Source organism: Balaenoptera acutorostrata, chromosome 18 (assembly GCF_949987535.1).
Source record: "Balaenoptera acutorostrata chromosome 18, mBalAcu1.1, whole genome shotgun sequence".
Classification (NCBI taxonomy): Eukaryota; Metazoa; Chordata; class Mammalia; order Artiodactyla; family Balaenopteridae; genus Balaenoptera; species Balaenoptera acutorostrata.
This window is the reverse complement of record NC_080081.1, coordinates 16,091,941-16,105,085: the sequence shown is the minus strand read 5'-3', so window position 1 is coordinate 16,105,085 and position 13,145 is coordinate 16,091,941. Positions and strand designations below refer to the sequence as shown.

The 13,145-nt window shown below is 40.2% G+C and overlaps 1 protein-coding gene across 1 annotated transcript in view; it reads left to right on the top strand.

Annotated features, from left to right (window-relative positions):
• Nucleotides 1-13,145, top strand: part of GPC6 (glypican 6) — a 1,076,681-nt gene that overhangs the window by 558,583 nt on the left and 504,953 nt on the right. The window lies entirely within an intron of this gene.

Here is a 13,145-nt window from a genome sequence, read left to right as displayed (position 1 = left end):
ATGGGGGAGAGGAAGGAATTGAATCATACCACTAACATTTCATTTTACTTTGAGAGTGAGCAAATTGCTGCTAACACACATTAATTAAACAATGTTATAGTTCAAATTCTACCCTAAAACAAAAAAAAAACTACAACCACTATTGATAATCACTTATTTTAAATAATATTAATTACAATATAAGAATATGAATTATCTACCACCTACTATTTGATGGGTTAGTTGGTATCTTCAGGCCTAAAAGCCCTTTTTATTGATATGTATTTATTCATAGCATTTCATCTTTTCTCATCGTAGTGAAATTAGTCCCAGTTACTACCTGTTGTTATACCAGCCCAGTACACTGCAGTTACATTATTAATAGATCCTATATGAATGAATAATGGCTGATGGTTTATGCTTTATATGTGAGGTCTATTAGATATGGAATCTAAACTTGCTGTTTTGGTTCCATAACATAATTTTCCATCTCAACCTTATTATTTTGAAAATATGGAAAATGTAAACCCTACTTCCAGTAGAAGAATACAGTATTATATTTATCCATTCATTTTGAGTTTTTGTTCTAATATCCTAATGCTTATAAATCCTGTCTTTTCCTTATCGCTACTCTTCTTTTCACTCCAATGTAAAATATGTTTTCTGCTCTTCAGGTCTGATTGAAGGGTTTTGAGCAAAGGACTATGATGAACTGGTTTATAGCAACTCTGGATACTATGTTGGAAACAGACTGTAGGAAGAAAGAGGAGAAGGAAGTACGCCAGTCAGACTATTATATTCAAATCAGCTAACAATGGAAGTAGTGAGAAATGGTTGAATTCTGTTTTGTTTTGAAGGTAGAAACAGGTTGTGGAGTGGAAAAGAAAGGAAAAAATCTATGATGATGCCATGTAAGGTTTTTGCCCTGAGCAGCAGGAAATATGTTGTTGCCTTTCACTGAGATGGTGAAGACTGGAAAGTAGTGCATTTGGGGGGAAGAATATGAGATCAGTTTCAGACAGATGAAGTTTAAGAGATCTTTTGTCTATCTGAGTGGAGATGCTGAGTAAGCAATTGAATGTATGAATCTAGAGTTCTAAGGAAAGGTTTTGTCTGGATATAAACAAGCGGGCGACATCAGACTACGGATGATATTTAAGTTGTAGATTAAATGACATCACCAAGGGAGTGAGTGAATATAGAGAAGAATGGAGATCCAAGGACTCGATCTCAAGAAATCTGGCAGAAGTGGATAAATCAGCAAACAGGACAGGGAAGATCAACCAATGAGATAGAAAAAAAAACCATGAGAATATGATGTTCTAGAAGACCAGTGAAAAAACCTTTAGCGAGTGAGAACGTATGATAACCATGCTAAATTTTGCAGATGGGTCAACATAAAATCAGGATGAGAAGGGACTCCTGAATTAAGCAATGTGGAGATCATCAATGGTCTTGAGTAACATTTTTGTTGGGGTTGATGATGGTGAAAGTCTAAGTGGTTTTTTTTTTGTTGTTTTTTGTTTTTCTTTTAAATTATTTAATTAATATTTTTAAAATTATTTTTGGCTGTGTAGGGTCTTCGTTTCTGTGCGAGGGCTTTCTCTAGTTGCGGCAAGCGGGGACCACTCTTCACTGCGGTGCGCGGGCCTCTCACTATTGCAGCCTCTCTTGTTGCGGAGCACAGGCTCCAGACACGCACGCTCAGTAATTGTGGCTCACGGGCCCAGCTGCTCCGCCGCATGTGGGATCCTCCCAGACCAGGGCTTGAACCCATGTCCCCTGCATTGGCAGGCAGACTCTCAACCACTGCGCCACCAGGGAAGCCCCCTAAGTGGTTTTAAGAGAGAATGGGAGAAGCATCATAGGCTGTAAGAATTAACAAGTCTTTTGAGGCATTTTGTTATAAAAAGGAAGGGGAAAAATTGAAACTGACTTTGAAATAAGGTCAAGGGAAGGAAATCATTATGTATTCATATTAACAATTATTGGCATACTGTTATTATTTTAAGATGGGAGAAATGAGAATTGCTATTGTACTAATGGGAAAGAATCAGTACAGAGAAAAACTTCCACGTATTTAACATTATTTACTCATGTAATCTCAGCAACTCTGTGGAGTATATTCTATTTAATAGAAGCAGAGACTGGATACACAGCTGGCAGGTGGGCAGTCAACCTTGGCAGTCTTGTCCGAAGTCTGAGCTCTTAACCACTTAACTTGATTACCACTGCAAAGACTCTGTTTCCAGCTAAGGTCTCATTCTGAGGCACTGGGGGTTAAGACTTCAACATATCTTTTTCAAGGAATACACAATTCAACCCTTAACAACTATATTAGTATTTTATGTGAATTTAGATTTATTTGAACTTGAGAATTGTAGCTAGCAACATACAGTTCTGTAGCCATATTACTGATCCATCCCCTTTCACTCAGTTTTCTATCCACACTGGAAATATGTGAATTTGGGGAAAATGAGACAAAGACTAATATATTGACTAATACATTATTGGCTTCCCAGTGCTCCTGGGATAAGCACAAAACTCCTTAACATGACACCAGGCCCTCAAGAATCTTATCTCAACCCCAAATGCCTGGACCTTCCTTTCCAACCCCTCTGGCTGTATTTCACCTCTCTACACCCTCACCCTTCATGCTTCCCTCACCTTAGGGTCTTTGCTTGTGTCTTTTGCTCTTCCTCTTCCTTTCCTTCCACTCTCAGCCAACCTCTACTTATTCCTTAGATAACAGCACTAGCACTGCTTCCTCAAGGAAGTCTATGGATTACCTAGATAAAACTCTTCCTTCATAGGTTTTTAGAGCAAGGTTCACCTCTTTGTCTTAACTCTATCACATTGCAGTTTTTGCATTTTGGGTGTGTGATCATTTGATGAATGTGTGCCTCTCACAAACCCGCAGGAGAGGGACCATGTATCTCCAAAGCTGCATTAGTGCCAGGCTCAGAGTAGACATTCAATACTTTGTACAATTTTTTTAAGGAAGAGGTGCTTTAAATTGTTGGACCCTTTACTTCCACTGTTTTTTGTTTTTTTTTAAATAAATTTATTTATTTATTTATTTTTGGCTGCGTTGGGTCTTCGTTGCTGTGCGCGGGCTTTCTCTAGTTGTGGCGAGTGGGGGCTACTCTTCGTTGCGGTGTGCGGGCTTCCCATTGTCGTGGCTTCTCTTGTTGCAGAGCACAGGCTCTAGGCGCGCAGGCTTCAGTAGTTGTGGCACATGGGCTCAGTAGTTGTGGCTTGCGGGCTCTAGAGCTCAGGCTCAGTAGTTGTGGCGCACGGGCTTTGTTGCTACACAGCATGTAGGATCTTCCCGGACCAGGGCTTGATCCCATGTCCCTTGCATTGGCAGGCAGATCCTTAACCACTGCGCCAACAGGGAAGCCCTTCACTTTCTTAAATGTGAGAAGGAGAAAGCTAATTTTCATCTCTTCTTGGGAGTAGGGTAGTTTTTTCTGGATATACATTGAGTTACACATGGACCCACATTTGCTGCTTGTCAATCTTTTGCACCAGTATATGTGGTTGATGATGTGTCAGAATAAAGAAGTTAGGAATTCCTTGGCAGAATGTCCTGATATCGTTCATGGATGTGATAGGGCAATTGTAGAGTTGTTTCATATAATATTCTTATGTCTGCCTTATAACTTTCCCCAGTACTTTTAAGGTGGGGAGTGAGATGGGCATTCCAAATTTATTCTGTACTTTTGTGACATGGAGAATGGTTAAGTTAGAATAATGAAGACTCTTGAACCTTAACGATCTTTATAGCTGGCCAAGATCTGTCATAGCTAATGCTATTGCACAAAATAACTATTTTATAACAATATTTTGAATCCCATTTTGTCTTAGCTGCTCTCAGTATAGTAAAATTTTTACAAGTTAACTTACTGTATAATTTTTGTAGCTGAGAAGGTGGACTCAGGGACCAGGGTTTAGGGGTTTGAATGCTGACCTAGGAACCTCTACTTTCTAGTTTGGGGACCACGTTGCAGTTACTTAATATCTCTATGCTTCAGTTTCTTTTTTTCTGTAAAATGGGTACTAATAGTTCCCCTGTAGGTCTGCCTTGAGAATTAAAAGGTTAGATCCATGTAAATCCCTTAGAACAGTGCCTGGCCATTCAAAAATGCTACCTATTATTATTAATATTATTTTATTACAACTTTGTATGGCCCTTATTTTATTACACAATAATAATAAAAAAAAAAAGAATTCCTTTTCATGAACTTTATGAAGAAGTTTTGCTGAGCACCGATTGTATACCGATTGTATGCCAGTGTTGCAGGTCTTGGGAATATAAATGAATAAGAATAAGACATTGATTTCAGAGATGACACACCTAACTCTATACAGTAATTAAACTCAAAAGGGAAGCAAACATTTATAATTTTTAGTAGTATAGGTTTAGCAAAATCTTCAAGTACAAGTATATATATGTATTTTAATATCTGTGTCTGTTACCACATAAAGCATATACAAACGCTTATGTTATCGAAGAATCTACCAGAAGAGTGCCACCAGGAAGGGATGGTGGTGGGCTAGTAACAGGAAGCCCAGGTCTTAATTCTCTCCTGTCAAGGCATTTCAAACTTGTATTTTAGGCTTCCTCCTGGCACCTGGTGTCATTCATCTCTTGAAAGGCAGTTTACTGCCGCCAGTTTACTCTGAGCTGTCAGTTAATGAATTTCATTATCTCATTTTGTCTCTTTTATTTTAAATCCATATATGAGCACAAAGTAGAGACCCCTGGGAAACAGTGAAAAGAGCTCTGGTCCAGAATGAGCCCCTTCCTGCCTCTGTGATATCACTCTATGACCTTTTAACTAGGCGAGTTACTTCATCCTCTGGGCCTTTTTCACTCTTCTGTAGAACAGAAGGGCTGTATTCGGTGATATAAAATCCTGGGAGATCACCCTTGGCTCTCGGAGCCCTACTCCGCCTGGCAGGCAGGTAGGGGGCCCCCGTCCCAGCTGCTACGAGGATTATGTGAGTCACAGGGTATGGAATTGGCTGGGCCACCGTGAAGCCTGCATCAGTGTTGTGATTCATGGAATGACAGTAGACCCATTTAGGAGTTCTCCTGGGTGATTATAAAAGTTTTTGTGCAATTCGGTTTTCAGAAATGACAGCACAGTAAAAGCAGTATGCTCTAGTGCCTAGAAAGTTCACCAAGATCGGATGAAGAACAAATGTAATTCTATCAGTGTTGAATTTTTCTTAAGTTCTCTCCCCACAGTACCAGCTGAGTGGCATTTCTAACGTATTTAGGAAGGAGGCTTCATAGAGCTTTGCCACTCACATGAAAGTTTAGCTGACTTCTGGGGAAAATAAGCAAGCCTGAGAATGCTCTTTCCTTTCTGTCAGGGAGACATTTACACTGCTTTATGGTTCCTTGAGTTGATATTTAGGGGGTCTACACAGGGGACTAACCAGAATGGAAAGTCCCTTAAGGTACTGCATTTGATGCAGGCAGGAAGTTGAGTCCCCAAGCAAATAGTATAGAAGTAGGAGGGAGGAGTTTGTGGTGCATATACCTTAGAAAGGATTTGATCCAATTCAAAATCTCAGTTCTGAAGATAAAATCCTGCCCTAGTCTATATCCCTGGGAACTACATAGGAGAAAGTGGCTATAAAGAAAATGGTATAACCCAAAATATATTGGACAAGGGAGCTTACTTGCCACTGTATATAATAAGGCAAATCCAATCATGGACCTTCCAGAGTAATACCCCCATCGACATTTATTATTCCCTTCTGTTCCCAGTGTAGTATATTCTATTTGTGTGTTTCCCTGCTTTCTATCCCTATGAAGTTTATAGACTTTCAAAATTTACCATTTTTTAATCTATTTTTTCTCTCTCTCTGGTTAGACACATTCTTTTGATAACATCTTTTAAGATACAGAAGAGGAAGGGATTGGGGCTCTTTCAACTCCACATCCTTACTCCTAACACTGTGTCTGGCCCAAAGAATGAATCCCTGCATGCTGTTCGACCCATAGCTAAGGAAACGAGAATTGGTCCCTTCTAATTTAGACCTTCCCCTTTGGTCTAAAGCCCAAGAGCTGTAAAACACACCAGAGACAACCAAGTAGTAAAAAATTATCTTTTCAAATTAATTTATTGTAGACTAAGTGTTGACAAACTACAGCCTGAGGACCAAAGCTGGTCTGCATCCTGTTTTTGTTAATAACATCTTATTTGAACACAGTCACATTCATTCACTTACATGTTATCTGTAGCTGCTTTCTCACTACAAGCACAGAGTTGAGTAGTTGCTACGGAAACCATACAGTCTGCAAAGCTGAAAATGTGTACGATCTGACCCTTTACAGTTAAAGTTTGTCAGTCTCTATTGTAGATTATTCAGAAGTAGAAAATTTTATAATTATCATTTTTTTGTTGGTAGTTTGTTAAATCCAACAGAACAGTGTTCTTATGCCACCGTCAGCCAAAGGCCTTATTTTCTTCAGGATTTTAATATTCTCCAAGCACATTCATCACACATTACATGTTAATGGAAACAGTAAACTGGTTATGCTCTGTTTACGGTAGATAAAAATCTTCTGTTTGGTACAGCTAAAGGAGTGTTCCTCACTGGACAGTCATAAATATAACTCCGATCCATTGTGACATCATAAACTTCTTGTTTGTAGTTAGTTTACCCTGATGAAAATAGCATCTCCATGGCATTTATGACTTACTATGACATTCTCATACTGGGATACAGTTTATGAGACAAATGGGTCCAGCCTCCACTGTTACTCTCAGATTTCCAGAGTCCTTTAGTAAATGGGAGTCCACTATGTAGGACGTGCATTTGTGTGGCAAGAGGAAGAAGTGGTCTCCCAGACTCACTCAGAGGTGTGTTGGGAAAGAACCTTTGCACTGGAAAAATAAAAGATGAAGTCACTTCTAGTCAAAACATTTAAAATATGACTGTCCTGCTTCTAAAATGCCTTTCCATCTTGCCTGTATGGGGAACACTTTTAAAAATACATTGCTCCTTGAAAATGGGCTTAGTCAACTTTATGAGCAAAATTTCCCAGTTTTCTTTTTTCTTCTGTATTTTGGATATACTGTTATCCTACCTAGTTTCAAATGAGGTACAGTAGCAAATACTTAGGCATTGTGAAGAAAATGCTTACCTTATAATAACTGAATCAATGTTTGAGTCTCAGTTGTATGTGATTATGTACTCGTTAAATATAAGAGGATCACTGCCTTTCTATCACTTCTCCATCTGCTCCAACCCCCACTGCTCTGGCCAGTCCTCCCAGGTGCACCCAGCACTGCCCTTAACTGCTGTTGCACTAAGTGACTGTTCTGCACAATTAACGGCACGTCTGATGCCGCCTGTGAGTATGTGACACATCATTTAAACCTTCCTTCCATCTGTATAAAATGCCAACAGTGTACAGTACTGCCTGGTACCCTCCTTGCTTCCTTTCTCTGTAGGCCTTGTTACCCCACCCCTCAATGATATTGAATGATTCTCATAGAAGGAGATCTAGCCTTCCACTTATTCTTTTAGACGCCAGAGGATGTAGGAGGGCAATAATAATGTCTAATATTTATTGAGCTCTTCTTCTATGCCAGGCATTTGTTACTTCATTTAATCTATGCAATGACCTTCAAAGATAGTTCCTATTATTGTATCATCATTCTCGTTTTACAGATACTAAACCTGAGGCACAAGGAGGCTAAGCTAGTTGCCTGAGGTTGCAATCCTAGTGAAGGTAGAGCTAGAATGTGACACCTCCGTCATCTGGCCTGATCTTAGAACGCAAGACACTGTACCACACTGCAGGTGCCCAGGAGCTAAATCCTGGGTTAAGTGGGTAGTTATTGATGCACAGAGATGATTTCTGCAGTGTAAGAACTAGTGACTTAAGTTACCCAAGTTCTGGGTGAAGATGATAAAAATACATGTTTCAAAATGCACTTGAAAATAGGTTTGTTTGGGGTTTTTTTTTAACCTTAAATATACTAAAAAGGGCTTAGGGCATTAAATGTGTTAGTGAATGGACACGGCCTCACAGTTGGATTGTGGTAGGTGACACCAGGCAAAACTCAAATCAGCCGGGAAGACGTTTTAGAGGAATATGGTTTGTAACAGTTCCTTTGAGGCTCTTAGAAAAGACGGTAAATGTACTGTCCCCAAATCCTCCTCCTCCTCATTTGGAAGATAAAATGGCTATTATAATCATGGGTCACTTCAAGTTCAGTGGAACATACTGTCTGGGAAAAGAATGGCCAAATAAAAAGCAGGCTTTCTACCTATTGCCATGATAACTGTCTGACCTACTTCAAGATCCTTTTGCTGAGGTTCATCTCATTTTCATGCCGTCAGGTCTGACATGCCAATAATGATGTAGAGCATGAAACACCAAAGGATTCTACAGATTATCACTTCTGCTCTGCAGACAGACAGCACTTCACTTAAGCAACTTTCCAGATATCTCCATTGTGGATGTGATGGAAGGATTTAGTCTAAGGCCAGAGGTTGTAACCTTTTGTCTGGGAGATGGAGCCTTTGACCAGAGGTGTAGCCCGCAAACCGCTACCCTGTGGCATCCTGACTACGCAGCAAGCTTTGCAGGCCCACGCTGACTATCACATTTTTGGCTTCTTTCATCCAGGAACATGATAACAAAGATATTTCTTCATCTCTCATGCGTTGAGATTTTCTTCTTTACTAATCCAACATGTTTTGATTGCCTTTGGGAGAGAAGAGTAATTCAGACGTAGAATTTCATTAGTTTCAGAAACCTATGGCAAAGGAAGAGCTGATAGAGAATTTGAAAGAATTGGTCTGTGCAGTGCTCACCGCTACCTTCATATCATCAGCTCATGGTGACTTCATTGGGATATGATTATAGGTCAATTTAGAGAGATGAGATTCTCTGAGCTCCCACAATTTGAATTGAACCAAAACTCATAGATCAAAATTGGATTAAGAGCCATGCAGAAACAGAAAATGTGAGTCAGAGCTGAAGGGCACTTGATAAGCGGAGACACAGAGTTCTTAGAGCCAGAATCAAAGGCACATTGTGTCCAAGACCAAAGAGCCGTGGGCTCTGCAAACTTTGAAAAACAGGTGAGTGATGGGATAGTTCATTGTAGCAGTAGTCTCAAGAGGGAGCTCCTATACGCCTTCTTAGAAATCATGCTATTTTCATCCAGAAACTGGAAATAACTCAACTGTGCATCAACAGGAGAATGGGCAAGCAGTCATAGTGTAGCCATGCAGAGGAATACTACGCAGCAGGAAAAAGAGACAAAATATTGATAAGTGGATTGTTGTGGATGAATCTCAAAGATATTATGCTGAGCCAAGGAATCCAGACACAAAGGACTGCCTTCTGTATGATCCTCCCTTTACCTGAAGTTCTGAAAAAAGCAGCGCTTACATAGACTAGCAGAAAGCAGATTAGTGCTTGCCTGGGGCTAGTGGTTGAGGCAATAAATGACTGTAATGTATACTTCAGTGGTTTTTGTTTTTGTTTTTTTTTTAAGTGAAGCTATTTCCAGAAATTTCATTTATACGGAATGTTCCAGAACATTGCCAATTCATAAAACAAGGTGGCTTATGTTCTGGTAAAGTGCCTTTGAGCGACAACGTTATGGGTTACATTTTTATATGTGTTCTAGAAAACCCTTTGTAGAAAACCTTGAGCGTTTCATTGTCTGCTTGATAAATCCTGTTTGCTCTTTTGAGGTTCCTCTCACATTGAGGGAGAATATGACACCCTAGAAGCAGAGGAGTCTGCAGCCTGGGGTTGATGATTCGGCTTTGCCATTCATTAGCTACAGGATGTTGGACAAGTTACTTAACATCTTTTATCCTCAATTCTTTATCTCTGAAGTGGGGTTAATAATAAAACCCTCCTTATAATTCATTGAGAAGATTATATAAATAAGATAGTGATTACGAAGCACCCAGCATCATGTCTCGCTTGTAATAAGCTCTCAGTAAAGGCTGTCTGTTTCATCAGTGTAACCTCTTCTCTGAAACCTTCTCCATCATGCCCCGAAACGAGCGAATCAACATGTCATCTATTACAGTGCTGACGGGCTCCATCATTGTTGTGGGGTAACCTCTGTACCTCTCCTGCTCTCCTGGGAGCTGTTCCAGATGATTACAATTGTGTCTTATCTATGCCTTTATTCCCAGCACCCAGCACCACAGCTTTTACATGATACATTCTCAAATCAGTGTAAGAACGACATCCTGGAAGCTTAAATAATCAACTGTCCTTTCAGTCTTACACTTTTCTTCAGAATGAGCTGCTATGGGATTCAAGCCTTGGTGACAGACCAAGCTCTAAAGCCTTGATAGATATGAAGAATTATATAAGAGAAACTGGAGTTAGAGCTAAAACGGTGTGTTTTCATGCCTCTCCCCTTCATATTAGACACATGGAAATCAGAGTGAAGTCCCCAGAGTTCCTCTGGAGGAGGCTCGGGCAAAGCATCCATGGATTTTCTTTTTTTTCCTTTCTTTTTTTTTGGCCATGCCACGCAGCTTGCGGGATCTTAGTTCCCGGATCAGGGATCGAACCTGTGCCCCATGCAGTGGAAGCACGGAATCTTAACCACTGGACTGCCCGGGAATTCCCGCTTCCGTGGATTTTCTACAGTGCAGGATCAAATGAAGAATGTGTCCACATTTGAGTGAGACTTCAGAAATGGTTAAAGTTTGAGATATGATATTCTTTTTTAGCCCATGATGCTTCTTCCCATGGTGCCCATTTATCATTCTCACAAACATGGACTTGATTTACCAGCTTTCGTTCCCCGCGGAACCTGGGCCTGTCCTCTTTCAGTAATGTTAGTTGGGTTCTCTGTACACGTGAATACTTACCTTTAGATCTTAAGTCCCAATAGCCTATATTTAGAGATTTAAAAATTTCTGCCTGCATACGTACATCTCCCTGTACTCTTTTCTGTTAAGTAAATAAAAATTATGTTAATAATTATTATAATAAATGATAAGTAAAATTACAAAATAAATAATAATTTGCCTTAGGGCATCACTTCAATGTGCGTGGTGGCATGTTATTTTTCTCATCAATGACATCTTTGGCTATTTGTGGAGGAAGGAAGGAGTTAATTTGGGTGACAGGATCTAGGTAAGGGTGCCTCTCTCTCTCTCTCTCTCTCTCTCTCTCTCTCTCTTTCTCTCTCTCTCTCTCCCTCCCTCCCTCTCCCCTTTCCTCTCTCTCTCTCTCTCTCTCTTTTTTCTATCACTAAACTGAAAAATAAATCCGCAGGCAAATATCTGATACTACCTAGAAGTAGCTGTCTCTCAACAACACGTTGCTGAAAGAGCTTTTACCTACTCTTTATATTATTTGAGTGGCAAGCAGACATACCAAACCAAACAGAAACCAAGATAAAGCAAATATACTGCTGTAGGATTTTAACCTGACTGAACCCTCTTCTGAATATATCTATGTGATATCTGCCCTGGCCAACAACAGAAACACTAAATGCAAATCTTTCTCTCTATCATAGATACTACTGGTTGCAGGTGGGAGGAAAGGAAGTTGGGAAATGCTTTTTATTCCATACGTAGTGCTCAACTGAGTAAGGTTCTCTTTATGCAACATTTAAAAACTGAATTTTTAGTCAGGGTGCAAGACCTAAGAAAATTCAACTCCTTTTAATACATCCGTGCCACTGACAGATGCAGCAAAATACATGGAAAGTAACAGAATCCCTCATACTGCCATTCAAGTTTCTTTTTTTTTTTTTTCACAGCCTTGGGTGGGAAAGGCTCTCACACATTCCTATGCTTTGCATTGTTGATCGGCTTATTCTCCAGTTTAACTCCAAACAGGAGTCAGGGTCAGAACAATGCAGTGCTGACATGACCTCTGAGAAAATTATTTCCCTCAAGCTGAGATAGCGCACACAGATGTGGTGCGTGTTTACAGCCCAGCTAACCTGTCCAGTTACCTGGACAGCCGTAGATCCTGTCTGACAGGGTCCATCTGCCACCCCACGAGGCGGTCACTGCTAGGAAGGAGGGTGATGAAAAACAAAACTCCCTACTGACATAATAGTATAAGGAGCCAATCATGTGATGTAGAACAAAGAGCCAATGATTCCTTTCCTTTGTGCCATTGTCAACTGTCATTTCGGAAATACCAATGCTTCTTAAAGAGTTTGCTTAGCTGGTTGAGGAAAGGAAATGGATTCTCCCCTAGAGCCTCCAGAAGGAACTCAGCCCTGCCAATACCTTGACTTTAGCCCAGTGAGACCCATTTCATATTTCTGACCTCCAGAATCTTAAGATAATAAATTTGTATTGTTTTAACCCCACCCCACTCCCCCCCCCCAAAAAAAAACGAATTCACTTAAAATTGCATTACAGTCACCTGGGAATTCATGCTGGTCTCACGTCCCTGTAATTTCTCAGCCACTTAACATGCATCCATGGAAAGCTCCAAGATGTAAATATATTCATGTAGAGGGCAATTTTAAAAGGAGAATCAGTAATTCCCCTAGCATGTGTTTTAACTGTGGAGTATTTTCTATATACCCAGTGTTGCACTGTCTCTAATCACATTCTTTCCAATGGGCGATATGGTTTTGTAATTTTTCAGGGCAGTAGAGGAATAAAGGAGATAAATAAATGAACAAATTTTGCGTGGGATCCTCTACAGCTCATTTTAAAGGAATATTTTTAAAAGAGAACAATGACAGGGGAAGGAACACAGTACCCTGAGGCAGGAGGTACAAGTTTTCAGCTCAGCTCAGCCTTCCCTGTGTGACCTTGGGCAAGTCACTTAAGAAACATGATGTTTCTTAAGATGAAGAAGCTGATGTTTGGGAGACCCAGGATTTGAATCCATACCTGCCTCGCAAGTGAGGCATCCTGACCTTCTAAGATTCTCGGCCACCACTGTCTTCATTTTCTCTTCTTCCCTCCTCACCTAGCCTCGGTTGTCCTGCCTATAACCCAAGGATGACGCTTTCTTTTTTTGGTTGTTGTAAAGATTATGTGAGATCTTGTGTGCGTAGAACTTAGTGAATCATTTGGTTTATAGACATGCCTCAGTCATGAAGGCTCTCATCCTCCTTGCTGTGGTTATTTTTATTAGGACATCTGCCCCTGCTAAGTACTACTACTATTTT